We start from the raw sequence: 18,094 nt of genomic DNA on the forward strand, positions 1-18,094 counted from the left end.
TACAGTAAATACAGTAAATGTTATAACTGTAACTCTCCAAAAAAAGAGACTAACTCTTGTGCTTGGAGAGTGACTTACACTGTTATAGTTATTTATTTATTTATTAGAATTTATATAATAAACACTCATAGGATATAAAAAGAAAATAATAATCCATTCATACTAATTAAAATTGAAAGCAGTTTTTACACTTGTTTAAAAAATTTCTTTAAATTTACTTTGAATTTCTATGTTGAGTTTTAATAGTTTTAAGTTCATAGAGGAGATAATTGTGATTTTTGATAGTTTGGAATAAAAATATATTTTGACTAAAAAGCTATGACTTGTGTGGAATTTAGGGATTTTAATATTATTTTGGTATCTGAGTGACTCATTCATCTTAAATTCTTTTATTTTTTCTTCATTTTGAATTGAATTTGAATTTAAATTTGAATAATGGAATTCATTTTATAAATAGTGTCTACAGTGTGAACTTTTAATAATTTTAATAAGATTTCTGTATTAAATGTTGAGGGTTTCTTTAAAATTACTTTAATAATTTTAATTAGAAATGAAATACTTTTGATTTCAAAATACTGCTAATTACAACATTCTTAAATTGGCGACAGGAAATGTAAGCTATAATTTGTTATAATGCATGCCAAATATATCCATAAAAAAAACTTTGCGCTTAGACCGGATATTATATCTCATAGCTGGAAATTACAATAATTTAGTAATATATTTTTTTAGCATGCGTCAATTGGATTAGGTCGTGAAATGTTATTGCTATTTTTAATAAAATATTAGGCAGCGATATTTTATTTTTTATTAGTATGACTAAACTTTATATGATTATTATATTTAGTGGTAAATATTTACATTTAAGTCCCGCTGAATGATACAAATAAATGTGCAAATACAAACAATACATTTTTAAAATGTAATTTCTTATAGAAATAAAACATATATCAACCGGATTAATCCTACTAATAAAAGCTGCATTACGATTCAAAATGTCGGCTAAAAGAGCAAACAAATCATGGCACAATGACTCAGAAAACCAAATTGTGGGTATTTTATTGTATTATAATATTATATTGCTCTGCTATTGGTCGATACTCATACCGTGTACAGAAAATTCTTTTAGAACAAAATTGTAATAATTTTAATATGCATTTAACGGGTTTGGAAATTTAAGAAAAGCAAATAGGTTAAGTTGGCTTTTACATAAAATTAGAATATTTATTGGCTATATATATTGTAGTCGAAAGCGGGATTTAATATCGTTAGACTGCCAACTTAATTAATTAAAGGACCTTTATAAGCACAATTTGATCATGTGATCAAATTGAAATCATATAAGTTGTTCTTAATATTTATAATTTTTTCTTTGAAAAATATATAAAAGAAATATTTTTGATTAAAAATAAATCCATTTTCGTTTTGTAATAATAGTAGTTAAACATAATTCTAAAAATAAGGTTAAATGGTTGTGTATTTTTTTTAAAAAAGACCTCAAGTAAATGATTTGTCAATTCAATTAATTAATAAAGTACATTTAAATAATTTAGAATAGTTAAACTTGCATAATTTGAAACGACGTGCTTCGCGTCAAGTCTTGCTCTTAAATTAAAATTAGCACAAAATTTTAGCGGTTGCTATTTCTACTATAAATTCAAAGTGCTAATGCTAGTTATTTTATCTTTACACCGAGTGCAATTTTCTTTTCATTTTACAACCGGAGGTGATTGGTTGCGCAGATTCATTGATGCCACAGAATGTCACAATGTATCAAGTTGTATAAAAGTAGGTTTCGAAACTGTTTCAATCCTTTATTTCTGTTTAAGACTACACCGCTAACACTCCGATCAATTAACTCTTTTATTTTAAGTACTTCGGCTTAAAAATGCATTATTTAGAACGCGTCAGGTAATTGCGTTCAACAAAGGTGCGATTGCAAATTACATTGAGTTATTTTTATATTCAAGCAATTAACCTGTCGCAATGCTTTAAAGAGGTACCGGTCTCTTAAATCATGTTTATAGACTAGCAATTTTTTCACTAACTCTACTCAATTTATGTTAATTATTTTGGTATTGGTTGTGTCGGTTAAAATATACATAAAAAAATTAAAAATAACAGAATAAAATCAAAATGTAAAATATTATTATATCTTTATAATATATTAATTTATATAGTAAAGATTTACCGCAATTTTGGGAAATGTAAAATTGACAAATCTACAAGTACAGAAATACATGCAACAAAAAAGTAAAAAAATATTACCTATATATATACAGGGTGTTCTTTAAACCCTGTTACATCCGAAACCACGATGATCAGAATGCGCAATAAGACATATTAGCATACATAAAAAATATTTAGAACAAAGAAAAGTTTAAAAAAATAAATAATAATAAATACAAATGGTTGCTTACTTCTGCAGGGAAGAAGTGAGGGGAGCGCGGCGCAGTATCAGACTCTCTCCTCCCTCCTCCTCGTTTCTTCCCTGCAGAAGTAAGCAACCATTTGCTTTTTTTGATATTTTATTTTTGAAAATTTTATTTGTTCTAAAAAGATATTTTAATGTGCCAATATGTCTTCTTGCTAATTCTGATCATCGTAGTTTTGGATGTGACAGGATTTAGTAAACATCCTGCATATCTATTATATCGCTTCCGTTCGAGATTCAATCAAATAATGCCAAAATTCATCATCATAATTATTCCCTTTACGCACCTAATGGTGCATAGGGCACTGAATTGGTACACCGATTGCAGCGTATTGTTATATTTTTTTATAACATGAAGGTTATTATTTTTTTATTAAAATTATTTATTGACAATTCTTGATGGAATTCCATTGCAATGATGTAATAACTTATATGTACATATAAGTTATTAGTTTTAAAATACTTGGTACACTTCCACTTATTTATTTGACCAATTAGCGCTTTCACCCTCTAATAGGCATCTTCAGACTGAAAGCGCTAATTGGTCAAATAAATAAGTGGAAGTGTACCAAGTATTTAAAATTAATAACTTATATGTAAATATCAGTTATTACATCATTACATGAAGGTAAGATGATTAGTCTTACATTTTAGGTACCAGTCCAGGGACTATGAAATATACTAGTGTAAAAAACCCTTCTGATAAATATTTTATATCAACCATGTCGGTAATCGAGCCAGAAACCTCTTGCATGGTAAGTTAACGCGCTGACCATTACGCCACAAGGCAGAAATTTACGGGAATTATAAGTTTGGCATGAATTATTTTCGAATAAAACGTCGTACACTTATGTACATGCCGGCTAAGTGGATTATCATTCCCTTTCCACAGTGCATCGTGCATCGGTAGACTAACCGTGGCGTATCTTGATCATTTTTGATCACATGAAGGTAAGATGATCAGTTTTACGCTTTAGGTGGCAGTCCAAGAACTATGAAATATTCTAACATACAACCTACCCTACCTGACCTCTACGACTGAACTGTACAAAAAAACACACCAGTTAGACATAAACTACTTGACTAAAATTGAGACCTTAAAAATTGTGCACAAAATAACACTGGGAAACATACAAGACGACGATATAATATTAGTCAAAAATGCTGACATACACAAATATAACACCAGACAACAACAACACTATCATATTGAAAAAGCAAAGACAAACATAGGACAGTCAAAAATACTACATAATGGACTTAAACACTACAACGACCTACCTTACTACTTGAAAACTTTTACTGGAGACAAATTTAAAATCAATCTGAAAAAGCACATGATGACTAAACTAACTAGACTAGACGAGACATAAAATCACTTGACAATATTAAATTTCTAATGTAACCCTAACGGGTTTTTTAAAATTGTAAATAAATAAACGGAAACCGAACCCAAAACCTGTTATCTGGCAGGGAAATGCCCTAACAATAAAACACCGGGGAGGACAAAGCAGCTAATACTAGTTAATTAATTATGAGAAAACAATGAATTTTTCCCTCTCTAAAATATGATATCTCTCTTCAATCTGTGCCTCATGTCTGAGGATGGTGATTACGCCTGACTTAAGGCATGGCTCGTCTGTAGACAGCCTCCCTCCATCTGGAGCGGTCATTCGTCAGTGATGCTTCTGACAATTCAGTGACTATGCCACTTCATCTTGACAGTTGACGCCCACGCGACCTTGTCCCTTCGACACTTCCCAGGAGAATAGTTTTCTCCAGGCTATCAGAGTTCCCCCTGGAAATATGTCCTAAGATTTGCAGGATTTTTTCCTCATACATAGATGTTAGTCTTTCTCCTATGTTCAGTTCCTGGAGTATAGATGCATTCGTACGTCTGGCCGTCCACGGAATCCGCAGCATTCGCCGCCAACACCTTTCGAAAGCTTTGATTTTTATCTTTTCAGATTCCCTCAGTGTCCAACACTCCACATCGTAAATGAACACTGAGAAAACCAAGGCCTTTACCAGTCTCTATTTGGTGTTAATGGTTATACTGCGATTCTTCTGAATTTTCACGAGTAGACTCTAATAATAAAAAAATATTATCTATCTCTGTTGTAATATTTTAAGCTAAATCTAAAATACCTTTAGAGGGTGGAATCCAGTCCATGTATACGAAAATTTGGACAAACCCAGAAAACCTTTGGTAATTTATTGGTTCACTAACTACATGCACTGATTAATTCAATATATGAATTAAAAATACTTTTAAATTTAAGTAAAATTTTATGTTGGCTATATCATGAATATTTTGTCAGTTTTTATTAAAATGCTGAGGTATGTATACATTATGCAGGTACAGTGTTTACTAAATTAATATTAATTATATTTAACTACAAGTGAAAACAACCATTAAAGTTGTTTCACTTTGATAAAGTTCATTCGAATCATTCGAAGTGGGTAAGTTCTTGGATAAAACGTACTGTTTTGTAGAGAAAGTTGATCAATTCCAAAAAATGATATTTTTCTTGAATAGCGTTTTAATAACCACTTTATAATCAGTAATAATTAATAATTACAACTAAATATGGAAACATATCGCGCAAATTGAACCTTCATCAATGATTTTTGAACAATACACTAATAATTTAATGCTAAAAAAATGCACAGAAGTTAATATTTTTAAATTAATAAACTTTTGCAACAACTTGCTTGATACATTAAGTTTTCAAAATATATTTTTTAGAAATGTTCATTATTTTTAGCGTCAAACTAAAAATGATCAAAACTGTTAATGTCAACGTATTAAAACAGAGATGAATAACATTCTAGAGAAGGAAACGTAGAATTCTAGGCATCCACAGGGCTTATGACCTGGCTTTGGTTGGTTTAAGTGGCCACAGTGTGTAAATACTGTGTAACATTCACCATTCTGCCGATGTTTAAACATCTACATTTCTATGATTCTTCTTTCTGTTGACGTTTGTGAAGTTGGTGAGCTGAAACCTTTCTTGCTGTGATTTTATAAAAAATCGACGTGAATATTATATATTGACGATGCACGGATTGATGAGTGAATCAGGCCAAATAGGTAGAAACATGTTTTTATTTAATGTTTACATTTGTGAGTTTTAAGTGTTTTTATTCTGTTTTATAAAAAGTTTATATTATCATTTTATCATGATTAATAAGGCATATTTCAAAATTAAATAAAATGTTTCCCTCGGCACGGAACCACCCTAGTGAGAGAACATTATTTTTAATGTAAAAAAGGCACATAAATTGTAATAGAACAAATAAATACATAAATAATGTTGCGGCAAGGTTAATTAGTGCTGGTTAAATTTTTTGAAAGTGCCCTTACTATCTGAATTAATGAATTAATTTGATAAAAATACGGTTTTGAAAAATCATGGTTACTGTTATATAAATTTTGTGAATACAAGCCAAATTAATTACAAAGTAATCATTAATAAACACATAATTTATTTGCCATATCCGCTCAGTAAACAAATGTACATAAATTGCCACAATTAAGTATAGGAAACGATGCACATTAAACACCTGTACACATAATAAAATGTTGCAAATGAAATAATAAGGGATATTCAATTTCCACATATTGTTGTAATACACTAATTATCAATAAAATACAATACATTAAACCTTCATCAGAAGCAAATTTTAAAATATTTGTTTATTTACTAACAGACACTCAAATTGACACGAAATGTAATAAAATATATGATTTATGTTGAAAACAAAGTGAAATAGCAAATACATAAATGTTATTATGATTTTCCTAAATATTTCAACTTCGGAGCCCATTTTTAACGATTTGTAAAAAACCCAATTACAAAAATAATCCAGATACGCTGCGATGAGTGTACCAATAAAGTGCCCCATGCACCATTAGGTGCAGAAAGGGAATCATTTTGACGATTATATTATTTATTATGAATATTTCATGTGTGAGCATTAAATTAAATCAAGCATTAAATTAAGTTTTTTCATACAAGTGTTTTTTGCGATCTCATGATTTAGTCAAATAGTTAAATTTTCGGGACCATAATCACTAGTTATACAATTAGTAAATGGGAATCGAGTTGTGGTAGAATAGGGTTTGGACCTTGGAGACCTCTGATCCGTAAATTCGCGACACTAGCTACAACCTGGTTCAGTCGGATAACATTAATTATCACTTTATATATTTTAGTTTTTAAAAAAATCGGCTATGATACTTCGAATTTTATCACACACATGTTATACAGATAGACACATGTTTTTGTAAGAAACTAAGGTTTTATTTTAAAGCAAGATCCAGATAACTCTGTTGACTTCCCTTTGTACTCCGGCCCAGGTATGGACTAATTATTGTCTAATGTCTCAACATTATTAGGGTTGGATAGGATGTTCCTTCGGGAAAAAAATACCGCCAGCATACTCGTAGTCTGGTAAATAATTTAAATACTCAGACCTCCTCACAGCAGCATGGGAAAGGAAGGTCTAAAAGTTTCAATCAGAGTCTAGGCTAATCGAAAAAACAACCTCAGCTGTCTCTTTTTTCTGCAAAATACGAATTTACGGATGTGAAACAAAAACTTGTTTTTTAGATACTTGTCGACTTAAATAGTGTTTATAATAATAAGCCTAGTGAATTTTGAAAAAATGTATTCATACACACCTTTATTTGTTTGTTTTCAACCATTTTTTTGTGAGGGGCGTTATAGTTTTAATTAGTGTCCCATATTTTGGTACTTTTAATTTTTATAAAAACAAGAACACAAAAGTATTAACTCTTAAAATACTGTGTCGAAAATACCCCCGGAGACGGCGCTGTAACGTCGTGTCACAATAAGAAAAATAATACATATTTTGAAATCCAGTTATTTAAAAACAAAAAAATGCACATATTTTTATTGTTTAATAACCCATTCTTCAGAATTTGTAAAAATAATCAAATATCTTAGACCCGTTACGCAAAATAAAATTTAATTATTGAAAAAAATAAGAGAGATATATCAAGTCGTGTATTCTATGTAAACTGATGTGACACCATAACACAAATATCAAAGTCTATTAGATTTGACATCTGTTTAACTTTTGTGTGGCTGTGATGTAACACGAGTCTACATAGGATACAAGACTTGATAACATCTTATTTATTTTAAATTATGAAGCGAATAAAATATGAGTCGGGTTGTGGTCCTGTGGCTAGTGTCTCGGACTCTTGGATCAAAGGTCCGTGGTTCGAATCTCACTAGACCCCAACTTGATTCCCATTTTCTAATAATGAGTTATTTACAACTTGTTGAAAATGGTCCATAAAATGAAATATTTGGGTGAATCATCAGAACCCAAAAATATTTTTAACAAGTAAGATTTTTTGTAATCTTCGAAATTTCATTTTCACATCAGATTTGGAACGTAAAATATGTATAAATATGATGAATTTTAATATGAAAAAATATTTATCCCTTCTCTGCTATGAATAAATAATTATACGAATTAAAGTGATACCGCTAATACAATAAATCTGTTTTACAGTAAAATAAAGAGCACGAAAATATAACTTATAACAAGAAAGACGCAAACGCTGTTCTGCCGCCGATGTTTGTGTGCAAGAAACAAAAACAAAATAAGATATTCGTTCAAGCAGTCCGTTATTGGGAGTAAGCGGGAGTGCCCGCTAGTTATATGACCGGTGTATTTGTGTTTTTGCTATAACAGGGCCAAATTACATTATAATTTTTATAAATTATGAAACAGGAAGTATTTACCAATATGTCTCTATGTTTTTTTTCAAATGTCTGAACTTCAGAATATTCTGTCTTTTGCTTGGCATAACACGATTTACATCAACGCCTGTAAAGGAGTTTTGTGGCACAGCCTATTAAGAGTTAAAAATATATTATATTTAAAGCATTACTTTTGTGGGCAAACATTTCACTAAATGTTATTAAATATTTGTATCTAACCAGTTACCGACTTTTCTATGTCTACCGGTTTCGAGACGAACCCATCTCTTCGTCAGGACACCAATAAAACTTACGTGCAAAACCCACTATACACCTTCACCATAGTTATTGTACAAAAATAAAATGTTGCATAAAAATATTTAAAATATACTGTTGGTTTAGTTGGTGTCCTGACGATGAGACGGGTACGTCTCGAAACCGGTAGACATAGAAAATTCGGTAAGTGTTATGTACAACTATTTAATAAAATTTAGTTAAACATATGTTTATTTCAACTGAGATGGAAAACATTTTTGAAAAGGAATTATGGAAGTCTTCGCATTTACAGGGCTTATGACCTGTCATAGGCTGGTTTAAGTGGCCACTTTACACACTGTGTAACATTCACCATTCTGCCCATGTTTGAACATCCACCTTTCCTCAACTCTTCCATCTGTTGACTTTGGTGAAGTAAAAGAGCTGAAACCTTTATCACGTAGGTGAGATTCATCCGGCTGAACCAAATCACCTACTGGGCAACGCTTGAAAACAATTTTCCAATTTTCATACTTCTTCTTTTATCAGGTAGTTAATTCAACAATGTTTGAGTACGTCCAAATGCCTGCAGACTGGCTGGATTTCCTCCCTAGGGAGTTATTCATTTTCAAATTTATTTCAACAGGGAGTTTATTTGTTTTATTTCGTTCATAGGGGTCTGGTAATCCGAATAGTTCATTTCTACTAAAAAGTGTGTTTCTCGTTCACTCAACTCGTAACAAACCTTCACATACTCAGTTGACTCAGTTCAAGCCTTAGTGTTTGTACATATATGTATATATTTGTAGGTCAGTATGGCTTATTCGCTGGTAGCATGTTGCGCCTGATACTAGTAGGCGACCTGCTAACTTTTAGTGCCGGCTACAGAATTGCACTAGCTTAGCCAATCGACACTGGCTTTAAAATAACAAAAAAAAACATTTAAAAAAAGTTTTGAAGGTCTTCTCAACTTCAATTGATGTTGTTAGTTACACGTGTACAACTATAATAAGACGCAAATTGCATATCAATTTAATAAAAGGGATTAAAAAAACAAGAGAAAAAGAAGAGATTTTAGGTATGGAGTTTTATGCATTTTTCTGAATCAATTATTGCAAAATACCACAAATAAAAATGACGAATGGGTTATTTTAAAAACATTCCAAGTATCTTGCTGATTTATAAATTGAATATCGCAATACGCTCAAGGGGTATACAAACGTGGAAAGTAATATATATATAAAAAAAATAATTTAAAGATGCGTCGAAACCAAAAAAGCATGCTGATATGCGGATGAAAAGTAAAAGACAGGGTATAAAAAATAGAACTTCATTAGTAATGTACAAGATGTTTTTTTTTTGTAGAACCACCCTTTAAAATAAAATGGATTATTTTCACACCGCACTCCCAGAAACCAAGATAGATTTATTTCCACTTGATTTCCATTATCAGGTTTTTTTCCCGAGAGTAGCCCATTGAGTAGAAAAAATTCAACCATTATGTTTCAATTATATGTAGAATTTTATTGTTATTATCTTTTTTACACCACAACAGCACAACACAATATCTAACTTTTTTACAGTGGCGAATTGCAGCACAGAACACTTAGGCTTAAGAAAAATAGCATTTTAAAAATGTTTGTGTTCTCATTGGGAATCAAACCCGGAGCTATTTGTGCGTAAGTCAGCTTTACCCTCCCGAACAAGGAATAATATTCATAGATTTATATAAATATGGAATGGTGCGAGTTGTTGATACTTTTTGGAATTTTAATGTAATAAATTTATTTATTTATTTAAATCTTCAAATACAAAGAATAAGTACTAAGGCAGATTTATCGCTAAAAGCAATATCTTCCAGACAATTAAAAAACAGATTGGTCAAAAGAATAGTTACTCGAAAATTTGTACTCAAAAATGAAAAATATATCTCAAAAGATACACACATTAAAAAAAACCGTAATTATTAAAAATAAAAGCTGGTTTTTAATGGGAAGATAATGCTTGCACACGTTAACTTAAATAAAAAGTACATTATGTCATACATAAGTATAAAAGAATCTGTGGAATCAGATAATGAGTTTGAAAGGAGAAAGAAAAAGGATCCAAGGAAAGAAAAGGAATAAAATATATAAAAAGACAATAAAATATAGAGAGGTCAGGATTTTAAGGACATTTAGTGATGTTTCCAGCGTTTTTTAAGGTGGTTAAATATTTGTATATAACCACTCAAAGACTTTTCTATATCTAACTGACGAAGAGACTTACTCGTCTCTTCGTCAGGTCACTTATTACACTAACATGTATACTAGATTCTAATATCATGTGTTCTATCAGCATGTTAATTAAAAAAAAAAAGTATTTGTGCAACTACTATGGTAAAGGTGTATAGCGAGATTGGCATTGTAGTAACTAGTGTCCTAACTAGTAATCGGAAGACGTATATAAGTCGGTAAGTTGTTATATGCAAATAAATATTTACTAACAGTTATTGAAATACAATATTTTAATTATTTTTATAATATTTTGTTTTTTTACTTATTCTTTATTTACAACATATTTATATATTCTTGCTAAAATTTAAATTCAATAAAATAATAATGGTGCATTTAATAGAAACAAGTATTTTTTATACTTAAGCATATCTACTACCTGAACTTTAAATCAATTAAAGGTATCTTAATTAGGCAATAAAATACATCGGCAGATTCAATATACGAGTAATAATAACATATCAATATTACGTTTGGCATTGCAGTGAATGCACTACCTTATTCCCACAGATCCCTTTAGATTATGAATGAATTAATAAAGATTCGACTTGAGTTAAAAGCAAAAAGCAAATGATCAAACATGCAACCATTTCTATAATGAATTTGTATCTCTAACATCCACCGCGGTCATTCATTTTATAAATCACCATAGAATGTTACGTGTTTTTTTTCACACCATTCATCTAAAACATAACATAAATTATCATGATAAATCATTTTGAATGTCTGCATCTCTCTCCACACTATTATTATGCACGCTGCAGTACTTAGTATGGAAAATTTTATTTCAATATATACAATATATACGTAGCCGTTCACTTTTTAAATTATTATTTTATAGACGAAATTTCTCTATTCAAATGAAGTCTCCATTAAGAGCGTTCTTTCTTATACAATCTCTTCTCTTTGAAAGCAATAAGCGGATGAATAGATAGGTATGTACTTTACTCTTTGCAACAGTCAATAAAAGCGAGTGCCTTAATCAAAATCGATAAAAAAGCGTACGTTAGTAAACAATTATAGCTAATTACAGTTGATGATAACAATATCTTTGGTAGAAATTTGAAATTCTGTACTTATACGACAAATTGCAAATTGTTCAAAAGAAGACAAATTATCAATAGTCACATTTATTTATTTAATTTTATTTATTTATTTATACAAAGATATGTAAAGCAAAAAATAATAACGTACCCCTAACTTCATGAGGCTCAGAGCCCTGTGTTGAGTTGGGATACAACATAATGGAAAATGGAAGCATGTATATTATTTCCAGTTTTTGTTAATGTATCATCATCATTATTACCTCTCCGCACCTGTTGGTGCATGGGGCATTGTTTTGGAACTCCAACTGCTGCGTATCTTTATAATTTGATTCTACATTTTTGTTACATCAGTTTTTTGTTTGAGGTGTCATTCTAGAGACTATTTAATATTACTTTTTTTATGCATATCGGAAATCAAGCTCGAGAGTTCTTGCCTCGTAGGCAATGGCGCTTAGGCTTAAATAAGGAAATCAAGTGGAGTTATCCTCGAACTAATCACTAGTGCACTCGTATATCATGCTTGAGGTCCCAGGTTCGATTTCGGTCGATCTTCGACATAAAATATTTGCTTAAAAGGTGGTTTTACATTAATGTATTTTATTATTCCGGGACTGGCATCATAACTGTCAAACTGATCACCTTACTTTCGCGTAATATATGATCGAGATACGCTTCATTTTTATACAAAAGCAGTGGATAGAGTTTTTAATTGAATGCTTAACAGATTTATTGTTTTATTTCACTTTTGTACTGCATTGGTTTGATTGGGGTCTTTAAATGGTAATTTGTATCCCACAACACACAAGATTATTGTCATTGTATTGGTCATATTGTCGATAAAAATTCAAACGTTTTAATAAATAGATTTAACTCAATATTTAACATGAATACGTATGTAAAAAAAATGTTCGCATATAATAACATTAAGTTTTTATATATCTACCGATTTCGGAACGTCATCAAAAGATCCATAAAAATGGCAATACGCAAATTATATTATAAACTAAACCAAAATTTATCCAAATTTATGTAGTTTTCAATTGATAAATTAATATAAAAAATTGAGAGAAAAATTTAATCTTAAATTTACTCAATGAAAAACGTGTTTTTAAAATTACAAATACATCACATCAACCTTGTCGGGGATCGAGCGCGCGATCGCACGGGTAGCCAAATATGCTTATTGTTATTAACCACTACACTACATTAAGATATTTAAGTCATTCTGAAACTCGTAATTTGAAATTGACTATCAATCAAACCAAAATGATGAAACGCACAAAGCGTAAGATTCAAGTTATTCCGTGACCTTTGCTTAATTAGACGCAATGATGGCTTTTCGATTGTGAAAATAAAATTGTTATTCAATATTGGCTAATGGCGATAGATGTCGTTAGTCTAGCACGAGACACGAGACGATACGACCTTTAGCGTCACGGCTCAATAGTTTATTGAACAAGTAGATAATTACTTCTGAGTACTGATAACCGCCAAGTACACAACTCGGAGAGAGACCTTGGCTAGTGGTGCTAGGAACAATTGTTTTTTACGGGTATCTTAATATCAAAATAGCTCAGTACACCATAAACAAAAAAAAATTATATTAGAAATAAATACAACATAATATTTTGACCTTCCGGAATTCTGTTGTAATTTCAAAGTCTCTCCTTAGCAACAACGTACAAATAATTTAGAATAATCTTTTACACTATGTCACTTCCTTACAATATTTTAAATAATCTCAAAACGCCTGTTTATATAACGGAACTTTTCCAATCCTAATCACAATACAGGCTATTTCTTCGTTCTAGACTTCTTGAGATCATTTCAATACCCATTGACAGTTCTTTTTTAATCTCATTTTTCACAGTGATAGCTGCTTGGTTGTGTTTGTGTAGTAATCTACCCTCTAATATCAAAGATGCTCTAAAAAATCATTTGAAATGCATGCATCTACGAGATTAACAAAAAGAAAATAATCCAGAAATTTATTGGAAATATATGTGAAAGTAAATTCAAGTGTAGACGAAATTTACTTGTAATCAAACCTGGATCCACAATAAAACAAACGTAAAGACATATAATAGAGTTTTGTAGATTTTTATAAGCATATAAGTCGTATTAAGTTAATTTCACATAGGTGGATAAATTTGGTCGATTTAAAAATATTTATTATGACAGATTTTCTATATGAAAGATGTGATTTTATAATACTAATTCTAATACTAAATCTAAATCTAAATCTATATCTATAAAATACTAAATTTCTCAAAATTTAATAGTATTTGCGATTATGTGGCATAGTTGAATACTATTATTTTTTACTTTAAGACAATTATTACCATACTTGAAAGTAAGTTTAAAAAGAACTCCTCAATATTCCAAAGGTAATATATACTTTCTTTTTTAAATTTATTTTTGAAATTTTATTTATTCTAAGGTTTATTAAACATTAATAACTGATATTGTTGTTATTAAATACAAATTGAAAAAATACATTTACGTTCTTATAATTGACCTGAATATTTCTATTTTGTTGAAGGGTATGAAAAGCCGAAGAAATAACTTTTAGTTTTTAAAATGTACCGAAGTAATTTTAAAACATAAATTTTCTGTTTTTTTCTTTTCCAAAATTTATTTATTTATTTTATTTATATATTCGCCCAATGGGCATTTTTAAGGACATTTTTATACATATAAAATTATTATAAAAGAAAGTAGAAATACATAATGGTATATAGTAGACTTGGTGGGAGTGGAAGCGGGAGAGAAGTGTTTATAATTGAATTTGATTCAGTGATCGTTTGAAAGAAGACAACTTGTTATCAAAGAAATCAAGACTGTTATGTTTGTTAGCAGACCTAAGAATTTTGGGCATATGAGAATGAAATAGTTAGATCTATAGTTATCGGTATGAAAGAGTAAGTTTTGTCTAAGGTTTTTAGTTAGGATATTTAATTTTATTGAGCTCAGTAGTTCAGGCGCATCAAAATGTGAGTTGAGAATTTTAAATAGGACTAAAAGGTCGGATTTATTTCGACAGTCTTGAAGAGAAGATATATTTAAGCTAGTTTCTAACTCATTATACGTATATTGGTCTCTGGATTAGCCCAACTTTCAGCCTATCTTTCTTAAAAATCGATGTTGAACTGATTCAATATTTTTTATGTGAACATCATAATATGGAGACCAGATAACAGAGGAATACTCGAGGTGCGGGCAAACTAGGGAACAGAATTTTATGGGGTATTGATATTTTTTAAGTCAATTGTGCTTCTGTTAATAAATCCAAGTAGTTTTAAGGATTTATTGAAAACAGGTTCATTATTATTTGTTAAAAAAAAATTGTTAAGTATAATACTTAAATCTCGTATACTGGACACAGATGATAACATTTTATCGTTCAGTGAGTAGTCGTATATGTTTGGATTTTTCAGACAAAAAATCTCACAACATTGCACTTACTTAAGTTGAGACGCAGATTATTGAATGAGCACCAGGTGCTAAAAGACAGTAAATAATATTGTGATAGTGAACAATCGGAATCGAGTCAATCTGTTTGATAATCTAAGTGTCGTCAGCAAACAGCCAAATTGATGAAGTAAGAAAAACATTTTTTAGATCATTGATGAATAGATTGAATAGCAAAGGAGCAAGGTGAGCAGTGTGAGCACCCTGTGGTACACCTGAAGATATATTAATGCTGTTTGAGATGGAATTATTTACTCTTGCAAACTGTTTCCTTTCACTGAGATATGACTTTAAAAAAGATAAAAATGGATTACCAATTCCAAACGAATACAGTTTGGTCAACAGTATTTGGTGATCGACCTTGTCAAAGCTTTGGAAAAATCGGTATAACTCACATCAAATTGTTTATTTTTCTCCAGACCCCTAAATATGGTATCAGTAAAAGACAAAAGATTGGTCGTGGTTGATTTACCAGACCGAAAACCATGTTGCTGATCAACCAAGATGTTTTTGAAAATAGGTGTTATTTCATGAGTTAATATTGCTTAGAATAATCAATATATGTGAGATAGAATTGAGATTGGTTTTAGTTAGTGACGTCCGATTTGTTTCCAGATTTATAGATAGATGTAATAAACGATAATTTTCAAGTGACTGGAAACTCACCAGATTGAAGCGATAGATTAAGAATGATAGATAAGGATAGTGAAGTAACAAATCTACAATTCTTAATTAATATTTTGGGAATACAATTTTTTAAATATATAGTTACGTCTAATTCATCAAGCAGTCACAGCTTTAGAAAACATGTAATCGTTAAAGCCGGTGAGAATAAGAAAAATCCCTTTAAAAATAATGATTGATGAAAAAGTCGTAATATTCCATCAGAAAATGAATTCAAAGTATTTTTTTATTAAAAAGATAATATTTAAGTACATACCGATGTCCGTTTTAAGCGAATTTAACCGTATGACCGACACCATAAAACTGGTTCACTTTTTAGTTCACTATTACGTAAGAACATGAAATAATATTTCTTTAGTCACTAAAAACAGAATGACAGTTTCTTGTTTTTTTCCAAAACGATGCTTCAAGGTTAAAAATGAAAACTAAGTATTCAATTTATACGTTCTGTCAACTTTTATGACGTAGGAATAAGTATTTACTAGTTTGTTTTTCGAACCGGCTGAGATTATTTTTGAAGAAAATGTAACAATATTTTTTCGAGTAGGTCGTAGAAAATTCTTGAAGAAAAATGCTGATTATTATTTACGTTCGAAACACATTGTTAAATTTTTCATTTCACATGTACATACGTAAATCAAGTGACGCGATGTGATGATAAAAGTTATTTAAAATAAGTAAAAAAAAATCAATTAAATACTAAAAAAATATACAATACACGTAATTCACATATTTAAGCGGGTATTTGGTATGCACAATTTTACTGGTAATTTGTTGTATTTTTAAATATTTTAACAGTAATAAACGTGTGTATTATGAAAACGTTTTCAGTGCACTCAATTTCAAGTTTTTATTGTTTAAAATATACGCAGTAAGTTAGTCTGTTGTATTGGAGCGTAATGTACAGCATATCGCGTTAAACCGTATCGAGAATGAATTTTAAAAAGGCCTTGTAAATAATTCATATTAGAAATGAAGCAGTTAAACTCGAATGAAGGAGTGAAAATCTTCTTTTCTCGTTTCAGATTCGTCAACAGCACTCGCGACGCGCGGAGCTCCGGAATTTCGAGAGGATTGGAACTAGTCGAAAATCACTTTCAAAGTCGCCGTGTGTTGACCTTAGTAACGAACTAGCGCGAGTCAGCATAAGGTGGAAGTCTGGCGAAGTCCGGCCAGTATTGGGGATTTGTATAGCGAGACGGGCGGGCGCCGCCACCGCTACCACGCGTCCAGCACACGTGGGACCGACGCCCGCGAGTGCCTATCGCCTACCGCAACCGACTCTGCCTGAGCCGCTCGACACCTGTGTTTATCCGCCCGACTTTAACAAGTGCGATTCCGACTCATTCAAAACATAAACAAATGATTCGCGGTGTTATTTGTGTCCGCCATTATCGCGAGTGAGTTCCGTAAAATGATCCAGTTCACTGCACTTAGGTGACGTCATCGCTACCGGGATAGTTGTATTTTCTGTGTTATCTAGTTAGTTTCGTTAGTGTGGGTTACAACATATCGCAACCATGTTGAATTGTACGGATATGGAGTGCATCCTGCACCACCACCACTACTACGCGCACCTCCATCACATGCAGCACCATCTGCAGAACGCGCAAGAGCAAGGTAAGAAAACAACCATATTTATTTCAGAAGTTACAAAAGTTTACACGGCTAATATTTGCGTGTATTTTATTCAATGTCCAAGCAGAATTGTGCATATTATATCTCAGTTTTATATGATACATGTCACACAAATAAGTAGATAAAAGCATTTTCCATATATACACACTATACGAGAACTTAACAAATCGTTCAATGACTGACCTCCCCGGAGCCACAGCTTGTTGATAGTGGCGAGGAAATAAATATGTCGCAATCGCATTCATTAAAAGCGATTTACTTTTCCTTTGTTGGAGGGTAATTATTAATTATAAATGATACACGACTGTGTCAATCGTACACCAGATATTAATATACAGTCCGTTTCGTTATATCCATGTCCGGCTGAAACTGGCAATGAAACTACATTCTAGAACGCCGAATAAGTAACAAGCGATAAACAAAAGCGTGCTTTAAATGACTCTCCGCGTGGTCGGCTCTACGGAATTTTATCTCAATTTCTTTAAAAAGTCTTCACTCACACGACAAGCGAACTCGGCGTTGGCAAACAGATAGGAATTAACAAATGTATCG

General features: G+C 31.0%; 1 long non-coding RNA gene across 1 annotated transcript in view; it reads left to right on the top strand.

Moving 5' to 3' along the window:
* LOC148282148 (uncharacterized) overlaps nucleotides 1–18,094 on the top strand; it is a 139,054-nt gene that overhangs the window by 23,152 nt on the left and 97,808 nt on the right. Inside the window, exon 2 of the long non-coding RNA XR_015822159.1 lies at nucleotides 16,930–17,524. This is a non-coding gene — a long non-coding RNA (uncharacterized LOC148282148). The remainder of the gene's footprint in view (nucleotides 1–16,929; nucleotides 17,525–18,094) is intronic.

This window comes from Micrasema longulum, unplaced genomic scaffold, assembly GCF_059751315.1.
Source record: "Micrasema longulum isolate JH-2025_06_02 unplaced genomic scaffold, ASM5975131v1 h1tg000373l, whole genome shotgun sequence".
Lineage (NCBI taxonomy): Eukaryota > Metazoa > Arthropoda > Insecta > Trichoptera > Brachycentridae > Micrasema > Micrasema longulum.